Source organism: Cyanistes caeruleus, chromosome 2, assembly GCF_971803275.1.
Source record: "Cyanistes caeruleus chromosome 2, bCyaCae1.hap1.1, whole genome shotgun sequence".
NCBI classification, from domain to species: Eukaryota; Metazoa; Chordata; class Aves; order Passeriformes; family Paridae; genus Cyanistes; species Cyanistes caeruleus.
The window spans coordinates 10,936,115-10,946,238 of NC_141702.1; the positions used below are offsets into that span (position 1 = coordinate 10,936,115).

General features: G+C 37.7%; 1 long non-coding RNA gene across 1 annotated transcript; it reads right to left on the minus strand.

Annotated features, from left to right (window-relative positions):
• Nucleotides 1-2,462: 2,462 nt before the first annotated feature.
• Nucleotides 2,463-9,676, minus strand: LOC147654603 (uncharacterized). The gene is made up of 3 exons (XR_015282503.1): nt 9,498-9,676; nt 3,988-4,054; nt 2,463-2,503 (listed from the first exon to the last, which is right to left on the minus strand). It is a non-coding gene; the product is annotated as an uncharacterized LOC147654603 (long non-coding RNA).
• Nucleotides 9,677-10,124: the final 448 nt, after the last annotated feature.

A 10,124-nucleotide genomic window follows, 5' to 3' on the forward strand; every position in this document is an offset into this window, starting at 1 on the left:
ACCATAGTAGGAAGTGAGAACCTGGACCTACTATTTTAAAAATGGTAACAAATCTTACCTTACATGAAGATGGAATGATACAGCTTGCTTCTTATGAAATGGTGTGGTCTCTTTTACGTAACAGAGAAACAGCATTGTAGCTAACTGTTAAATAAAAGTTTTCACTTAGCTTACAGTACATTTTACTGTCATCAAAAAAGCATTTGGGAATAACTGTTCCCAAAGAGTCTCTGTTGAAATTTTGGGATAATAAACTTTTATATCTTAATATTTATGATTCTAATAAACTACCACCATATTAAAATGAAAGATACAAACTCTGGGGTCAAAAACTACAATTTGTTGTAAGGCAAAACAATTCTGAATAGTAAACCACTATTGAAATCTAATATCACTTCCTATAATTTAATAAGTAATCCCCTTGGTGATATATCCCGGATATTAAACTAGTTTAGTTCACTCGGGCCAGCTGTTTTAAATTGGTCCATAGCATTCTGCCAAATGATAATACAAAACTAAGCATGAAATGACATGATAACCATTTATGTTCTGATTTTTACCTTCACTGCTGATCACAAATTGTCTAATCAGGGGAAATGCATTCATTCATTCTTGTTAATCGTAGTAAATGACAAGTATAAAGATAATACCTTGTTTATTAGTTCAGCTATAGCACTGTGGGATGTCAGTTGACCAGATGCAATGTTTGATTGGATAATATATCTCACAGCTCCCAATCCACCTAGCATGTGCCAAAGCAGTTAGTGTTTTTCCACCACAAGCATCCAGCTACAGACTATAAGTGTTTCCGTAATGAAGTCAGTACAGATTGTATTTTAAAACTTATTCAAAGGATACTGTTTGAGTCTGAGAGAAAAACATTTTTGAAAGGGTCTGCCATGTGCAACCAAAAGCAGTCCATAAATGTATCTTACACTATATTTCAAGGGCACTGGTGTTAGACTGGTTAGTCAGAGGAGATGACAATTTATCCATTCTTGATCCATATGAATGTCTGATGGTGCTGCTGGTACACCAAGTTCAAACTTTTCAGTCCTATGTGTGATTCACCATGGAAACTGCCCTATAATAACCACTTGAGAAAGACTCTGAGCTGTCAAAATCATGACATACTGAGTCTTGATACTCAATAGTTAAAGTTTGCCTTCTTGCTGCATGAGGCAGTTCCCTTCCCACTCCAAATGAGTGTGTGAACACTATAATCTATCAGAAAGTGAAAAAATGCTGTTCTACTCTATGGCATAACCCTCTGCTCAAAAATAGGGCTTTGAATTCATGGAAATACAAGCATCAGCCAGCACAACTGACATAGAGTGGAAACTCGTGGTGTCTGGTTCCCAGAGCATGTGCTGATGTTGTTGGGCACTGTCACCTTCTCTGGTCAAAGTACTGAACATTGTGCTGGCCATGCAGTAGGACAGGCTGCAGCCACAAGGATGTGGAACCAAATCCCACAGAATCTGATGTGCTGATGAAAATGACAGTTTTATTTACACAATTGTTCCATTATTCTTTACTGAAGGAAAAGAGAGACATTGCTTAACATGCTTCCAATTTATTTATTTGTTTTCCTTTATTGGGTAAAAGTAGTGCTCAGGAAACAACTAATGTAACTGACAGCACTGACTTGAATGAAAAAGGGATGATGGCAAACAGGGACAGCTCTGTTGGAGAGTGATGAATTCTCTACTCATCCAGAAAATCCTTCTTCAAAAGAGTGACCTTTGTGGGTGGGGAAAGATGACAAAAAATATTTTCATTTGTGGACGAATTGTGGTCTAACCTCAGATCAACAGACCTAATAAACACTAATCCAGGCAAGCACTTAGCCCTGCTGCAAACAAGCATAGACTGCATTACTTTGGAAGCTCAGGAAAGTCAGCTATGAAATACAAAATGTAGGTCTACCCTCAACATTTCTGACTGACATTAATGGAAATGACAGTTTACTCCCAGAATGAAGATAGGTTGGGCTGGGAGAACATAACAATTCCCTAAGAATTACTTGATAACTTATAGCCAAACCCTTTGTGGCATCAAATATTCCACAGAGGTCAGAAAAGAGCTATGTAGAACTGTCAATGCTCCTCAAAGTTTGTGCCGGATCATTAGAGTGCGGCTTGTAGACTGAAGTGGTTATGAAGAAACAACGTTTCCTTGCCACTCATTGAGGGATGCCAAATACCTTCTGAGTTTTGTGGTAATTGATGTAACTGAGGCTGTGTGCTGAAACTGCCCTGCCCAATCAGATCGGTGGAACAGCAATAGCATCTCTTCTGGATATCATATTTGTGGTTTTCCTCTTTCATTATTAGTTGACCAAGTCAGGGTAAGATGATGAAGCAAATGTAAAACCCATCACTTTTAAACATGACATCTTTGTATCTGATTCCCATCTGACTTAGATGGGGAATAACTCTATGATGATAACAAAGTTGTACCTCTTTACTCCAGTCCCTAAAGCAGCTGGGTTTCTCCATTTCTGTAATTTAGAAAATACAACAAAATGCTTTTGAAATAGCAGCTAGGATTTCCTCTGTTTTACAAAGCACCAAACACTCTAGGGGGCTCAGAAATAATTCTCAAATACTGTTTCAATGTGTTTGAAATCACTGGCTCTTCTGAGCTATATGGGAACACACACACACACACAAACAGCTCTTGCAGGAAATCAGAGCATCTGATGGAAAAGGTTTACTTTACTCTGGGTGATCTCGGCTACATTATTTACACACAAAAATCTCTTAGAGGGAGCCATAAAAAACACATCAAAATGCAGTGACTTTTTGTGCCACTCCCTCCCGAGCTCTACAACACATTTTGCAGTTTATTTTCTCTTCCTGGTCAGTTTCTTCCAGATCTCATAATAAAACAGAATACATGAAAACTGAAACTTTTTAGGGAGAAAATATTCTTAAATATTTTCTTTTAGAAACTGATTCTCCTCCACTGGAATTTTTATATTTTTTGGTATGTTTCAGTCTTCTTTCTTCTTGCTCAGTAAGGGTCTCCCTTAGGAGATCTATACACATATGAACATGGAGATGAAGTCAGACCGTGTGCCTTGTGTGCCCCATGCTTTGGTACCAATAAACTCCTCTAAACCACTATCTTTGCATTTTGTTCCTCTACTGAGTCGGGAGCAAGGCTGTGTGCAGAACTACCAAGCCCCTACAGTAGGTGTGGTCCATCAGAAACCGCCTAGGATGCTCTGCATATGGACCTGCCATAGCCAGGAAGCACTGGGTTTAATTCTACATGTCATTTAGTCACAAAATTGGAGCAGAGCAGGGCAGTTTGCCTTCTTTATTAAAACTGGACCTGTGTGCTACCACCTGTACTCAAGAAATCAGGACTCAGGAGACTCAAATTCTGTTCAAAAGAAGATTTCTTATGTAGACCTGAAATAATTGACCCACCCCTCTACACCTCAGGTCTTGCCCCATAACTTTGGGATCTTTAGTGGGGAATAAGTACCTAACATTCAGGACAGGATAGGAGCCAGATATGATAATGTGGATTGCACAAGCAATTCAACTGGAAGAAGATTGCACACTCTTCATTTTGTTTTCTGGACTATCAGTGGATATCACACACACAGAGCAGTGGGGCACACCTACACTTCAGCTCCTATGTGGGACATCTCCTCCCTCTGGAGGCTAGGATTTAATTAATGGCTGGATTCTGGTTATCCACAGGAATTCATACTCAGGAAGAGGTGGAAACATGACTCAGGCCCAACAAGTCATCTCACAGCTGCAGAAGGATGTCTGAATATCCTGCTGTAAAAATCACTTTGTAGTTTCTCATACCCACTCTTTGCCCTCTCACATGGAGGGGAGGAAGGAAAAGTCACATCTTCATTATATAAACCAAGCTTCATCTATTAACAAATTTGTTTTCTTCCATAACTGATAGGAAACCCACAATCTGGCCTGAATTTTGAATAATCATATACTTTCATACCTCTTTAGTATTCTTGCTACCTCTGTCTCTGCACTTGCCCTCCTTGTCATGTCTTCTCCAAGATGCACTGAGTGAAAATTAAAATTTCATATTTCAGTGAAATGCAGGACTGTTGTTCTGCCTTGCATCTTCACCATAGCATGACATTTGAATTGGCTCCTGTGCTTTCAAATTTCTGAATTACCCTGGAGTGTGTTTTGGCTATTTCCATTATTTTAAGGCCTCCTTTTTCCTTATGAGCCCACCTGGAAAATGGCAATAAAACTTACAAGCTGTAGGGGGCTTGTTTTCCAAAGTTCACTGCAGCTCTAGTTGCTTTTAAGAGAGCTTATCACTTTATCAGGCATAAAGGATTGCTGTTATTCTCTGTGCCTAAATCTAAGGAGTTGAATGAATAAGTCATTTTGGTTTGTGCAATATCTATTCAGGATGGGGGTCTATTAAAATACAGGTGACAAAACTCTCAACAATTTTAATTGTTTCCAAAGTATTTTACACAACCCAACAAAATAATTCATCTTACTATGTGTAAACTCCAACTTGGAACAATACTGGAAGTTCAGTTCAAACAGCTGAAAACCATGAGTCTTAAAAAATTACTACATGGTTATTCACCTAAAGATATTGCCTATGACAATTCTGTTCTTTGCTGTCTTAAATACAGCCTTTTGGTGTTCAATACAGGTTAACTACTCTTCTAGACCAAAAAATTGTCTCTCTATACTGAAGGATTGTGACAGCCTAGAGATGAGCAATCAGGATCTACACTCTTCTAAGAAAGTAAACAAAGACAATTCCCTATAATGGCATGTTTTCTGCTTTAAAAAAGGCATAATTTCATAATAAAGGTGAGGAATGTTATGAGCAAAATTCCTGGAAACTGCAATGTAAGCAGAGAACTTTGAATGAAACTTGGACGTTCTCATAGAAGAGTTTATTAAATGGCTAAACCCCTACAATTTCACAATCAAGAAAGAATAAACTTTGGCTGTAATCCCAACATCATTTTGTGGAAACTGTGAGTATAAAAGCAATGTATAATGTTAAAACAAAAAAAAGGTAGATTTGGTTAGCAGTAAAAATGAGAAATTATCAACAAAATGAAATAATTAATATGAGAAACTAAAAACATGGGAAAATAATTCCTGTCTATATCAAAAAGGGCAATAACTTTAAAAGTTTTATTAAAGATGAAAGAAGTGCCAGAGGTGATAGAATTCTGACATTAGGTAAGGATATTAAATCTGTTTGTAATCATAGAGAAGGTTTCAGTAAATATTGCCTTGTAGAAAAATAAGTTCATTTAATCACTTCACATGAAGATGATCAAGATTTTTCCAGTCCTTCAAGTAGCAAGCAGGAATTTAGGCAAAGTCTGTTTAATATTTTTAAATCAGTAGGCTGGGTAGCTTGAATCCAAGAGCCCTTATTTTCCTGAGGAGTCAGCTTAATCACTAATGTTGCTCTTGAATAAATGTTGAAATAGTGGTGAAATTCCAGAAGACTAAAAAAAGTACAAATCCTGAGCCAATATACAAAATTTTGAATTAGGCAAGTTACTGGACATCAATCCCAGTCAAAAAAAAAAAATGACTAAGCTGATAAAGCAGTAGATTTATACGGTTAAGATGGGCTGAGAGTTCCCTAAAGTTACCAGTCATGGGGTGCACTTCTACCCCTAGTCTCAGCTCACAAGGACTGGCTGAAGCTTGACCACATGAGATGTAAAATATTCCTAAAATAGTGGCAGGTGACAGCTATGAATGACAAATGCAATGATACACAAAATTAGGTGACTTCTTTAGCCAGGTGAGACAATTTCAACTAACCAGGTACTACAGCCAAGATTCTGCAGCAGTTGTAAAATGAATCTGTAGAGATAAACAACAGAACAGAAGTTCCTAATGTAATTCTAAACACATATGAACCTTTTGTTGTGTAAACTGAGTAGCAAATGCAAGCAGGGTGATGATTTTGTCTCTGAGTTTAATATTGATGAGATTGATACTAGAATATTGCATATACATCTGGTGTCCATATTTAGGGGGGGGAAAAAAAAGCTGAAAAACTGAAAAGGATGCAGAAAGGACTTTAATAATCATTTCAGGATGGAGGAAATGCCTTACAGTGGGGCACTGGAAATCCTCAATCTATTTAGATTATAACAGATTTAAGGGTGGCTTGAACATGTATCCATATATGTTCATTAGAAAAAAAACTCTAAACACTTAAAGGACTTTAAAACCAAAACAAAAAAGCCTGAAGAAGAACAGTAGATACAGGCTACAATCATACAAGTTTAGTTTGGAAATAAGGCACATTTTTCAGCAGTGAGGGAGATTAGTCAGAAAAAGAATCTACAAGGGAAAGTAGTGAATTCTCCTTCTTTTCATAATAATATTGGCTGTGATTCATAAAGATGTGCTTCAGCCAAACAAAAGCTGTTCTTTAGTCAGAGATTTTTGCTCAACACATTAAATTGTCCAATTATTTGTTCTACACTTAAATGTTTTGTGTAGAAGACAAGTCATTTAACTTTAGTTGTCTACAGTGTAGATATCTGAACCTCAGGCAGCCTGTGCAGGATTGCTTTAGGTCAAAAGACACTTAGAGGGCTGGATTTATCTCACCCATTTTAGAAAACTACGTTAGTATGTTATTAATCCTGAGAGGTTCCTCTTTCTCTCTACTACAAAAGAGATGTTATAAAGGGAACAAAACAGATGATAAAGTTAGTTTGAATAACTACCTCTAGTTAGAGATTTCCAGTGAAAAAGCATACATTTAGTCAGGTGAATCCTGACCAAGTTTTGTGTCTGAGTGTCAAGGAGGCATTCTGATGAATCCTGAGCAATGCATCTAGTTCAACATGAAAGCAGTGCCTGGATTTCTGCTTAGATTAGGTGACATTGAGGTTTATGATATTTCTGCTGTCACTGATGTGTAGCTTTTTTACATACATTTATTTAGATTTTGTCTTCCATTTTTTTCAGCTTGAGATGTAATTTAAAGACAAACAATAAAAAACTATGCTTTCCCCACATTTCAAAAATAAATTTTTTAAAAGAGAATTAAAGACAAACAGTTGAATGTCTTTATTCAGTAAAGGCCCAACAACATCTCATTGCCACCCAGTAATGCAGCCCCAGCAGGAGGACACAGAACAAAATGATCTCTAGTGTGAAATAAGTACTTGCTGTGATTCTGAATTTTGGGATGTTTTCCTGTTTGCTTTGAACTCCACATTAAAACAAGGTAGAATAAATATTTCCAACAACAGAAGAAGGCTTGAGAATGAAATATAACTCACAACTCTTTCTGCACAACAAGCCTCAGTCACTGGGAGCAGGCACAAGAACACACACAGAGTTAAAGGACTTGTGAAGATTGAAGGAGTTTGTGTTTGGAAATAAGCAAAATCTCCCACACCAGTCCTGGTCAACTTTTTACACAAACAACATGGCTTGAAGTCAAGGGAAGATTTGCCTCAGGAAGGGCTGGAGGGTTGGATTCAATGTACTGTTCATTAGGGCTATTTTCCTTTTCTTTATGAGCCACATGGGAATCTATCTCCCTGGTTCAACTGACATGAACCATTTTGTTTCAACAGCATTTTACTGTTCTAGCCTGTACGCTTTATTGATGTTGATTATAATTTGGTTGCTCACCAACTTATATTGAAATGAAAAGCTGCAGTCCAAACCCATTTCTGTAGTGATTTAAGAACAGCTAACATGTACAATGCTTGGACTAAACTTTCTCATTAAATACTTATTACTGAAGTTTTTATTTTTGCTAAGAAACCTTATAATACCAAAGCACATTTAACTTACATACATTTTTTTAAGTGTATAACACTTGTAGATAGACTGTTAACTTAATGAGAACATTAGATAAGCAATGAAAATGATTAAACACTTAGAAGAGGCACTTGTGGAATGTCTGAAAAGAGTAAGATTCAGCCTGGACCTTATAACATAACCATGTGCAATAATTAATGTTATATATATATATATATATATATATATTTAAGTTGGAGAATCTACTTTGCCTTACTGAAGATAATGAAAATATTAATGCACTGAAAACAAAAATAAACTTTTCTCCCTAAAAATCACTTCATTTGTCAACTTCCTTGCTATGAGCCAGTTGGGGAAAAAAATCTCAGCATGTCTTTTTTTAGATCATATTTTTAAGATTGATCAGCGTACAATCATAAAAGGAATGAAAATTTGGAAATTTATTGGTTAACTATTTAGTTAATAAGCTAACACACACTTTAACATCTCTTAAAGTTCAAAATACATTTCTATGTGTTGCCATTTGTTTTTGTTTATATAAATCAAGAAAGGTATAAAAATATTATGCCAAACTCTAAAACCATAATTACAGTCTTACTGAGCAAACACAGTCTTTTCACATATATTTTCTTTCCCCTTGAAAGAGACATGAAACAGACACTGGACTGAACATTACTTAAATCAGTGTATTGCTAGAGGATGGCTTTACAGACCAAGATGAAACATGACCTAAGATCCTATCTAGAACAGATGTGAACTGTAGACTATCCATGGTCAAGGAGAAAATTTTCATCTGGAGCAACTGTTTCTACCTAAGTGTCTACAATGGGACATCTCTGGAGGTTTCTTATAAGTATGTGGCACTCCCTCCTGAATCATGACTGATCTGATCAGACTTAAGAATATTTTTCCTTTCTGAAATCCAGTTCCAATTTTAAAATGCTGCCACAGTAGTGCCCCAGAGAAAACCAATGTGACTGTCAATATGAGTAAGCTGTTAGCACACCTTTGGTCTATGCCAGCTACCATTTCCCCAGATGGCAGCTGAGCCCAGTTCAAGGTGAGTACATAAATCCCAGTAGATTCTTTGGATATGGATAACTTGTGTTGCAGAGAAAGTGGTTAGGTGTATGGATGTGATCCATGCTGTGCCATCTGCCCTCAGATCCCAAAATCAGTCCCTGAAGACTGATTTTCCTGACAGAACAGGTTTAGTCTTTGTTTACAAGAAATGATACAGTAATATGGAAATCATGAACTCTGCCCTTAGGAGGATGTGGGAAATCCTAAGAATATCTCTGGAAAAGAAGAGGGTACACAAAGACTTGCCAGTGAAAAGAATGAGAGAACCTACAAACAGCTGTTGCTGAGCAAGGACAAAGAGCAATGCCAGCTATTAGAGTGTGCTGCTGGGGACACAGGTGGCTACAGTGAGGACAGCAGGATGGAAGGGTTGAATGGGTGGTAGGAAGAGACGAATGTCGGAGCAACAACTTTGTGGCAGTGTCCCTACAGCCCTTCTGATTGCTTTCTGATCTCCTTGTTGGAAAGGTCACTGGCCCAGAATGACTCATATCCACAGTGTTCCTACCTTGAAGTGGTTGTACTGCATCTAACAGAAAACCCAGCTAGACCCAAAGACAAATACAAGCAGCAAGTGCCAAGACAAGAGCATAATAACGAGGTAGGTAGCTAGTAAAACTGCATTACCTCCACTGCTCATAATTTAGGGACTTTCCAAGCTCAGCAGGTTTCTCTTGCTTTAGTTTGTCTGTTTCTCCTCTTAAATTGTGCTATATATAGCATCCTATGCCAGGGAACTCCAGCACTTAATTGCACTGTAAGTGAATGAGCCTCCTGCCTGGTTTTATGCCTTCCTTCTAGCTCCTGCTAAACAATCAAGCCTTATGGCCTCCTCAGCATCACTCTAGGCTGGATCAAGTTTACCATGATTGCCTCCCCATCATTGCTTTACCAGACGTGGGAGACCCCATTTCTTCAGCCTTCAGAGAGAATTACCCACATCTCTGCCTTTGCCTAAACTATTTTTCACTGCTGCTGTTATATTTGAGTGATTGCAGCACCGTGCACAACTATGCCAGTTTTTGTGAATTTTATAGAGGAGCACACCAAGCTCTCATTTTAAAATCCCCTATTCCATTCCTAATTTCTAACAATTTGCTTAAGCTTTTGTGAACTCCTGGTAATGTGAACCGATTGTGTCCACACACTGAAGCCCTTGGAACAAAGCCTGGCTTAGCACTTGTCCCACGGGTTTGGCACAAACCGATGCACTGACCTCACATGATCTGCACTAAGTTTGCCTATCACACTCTT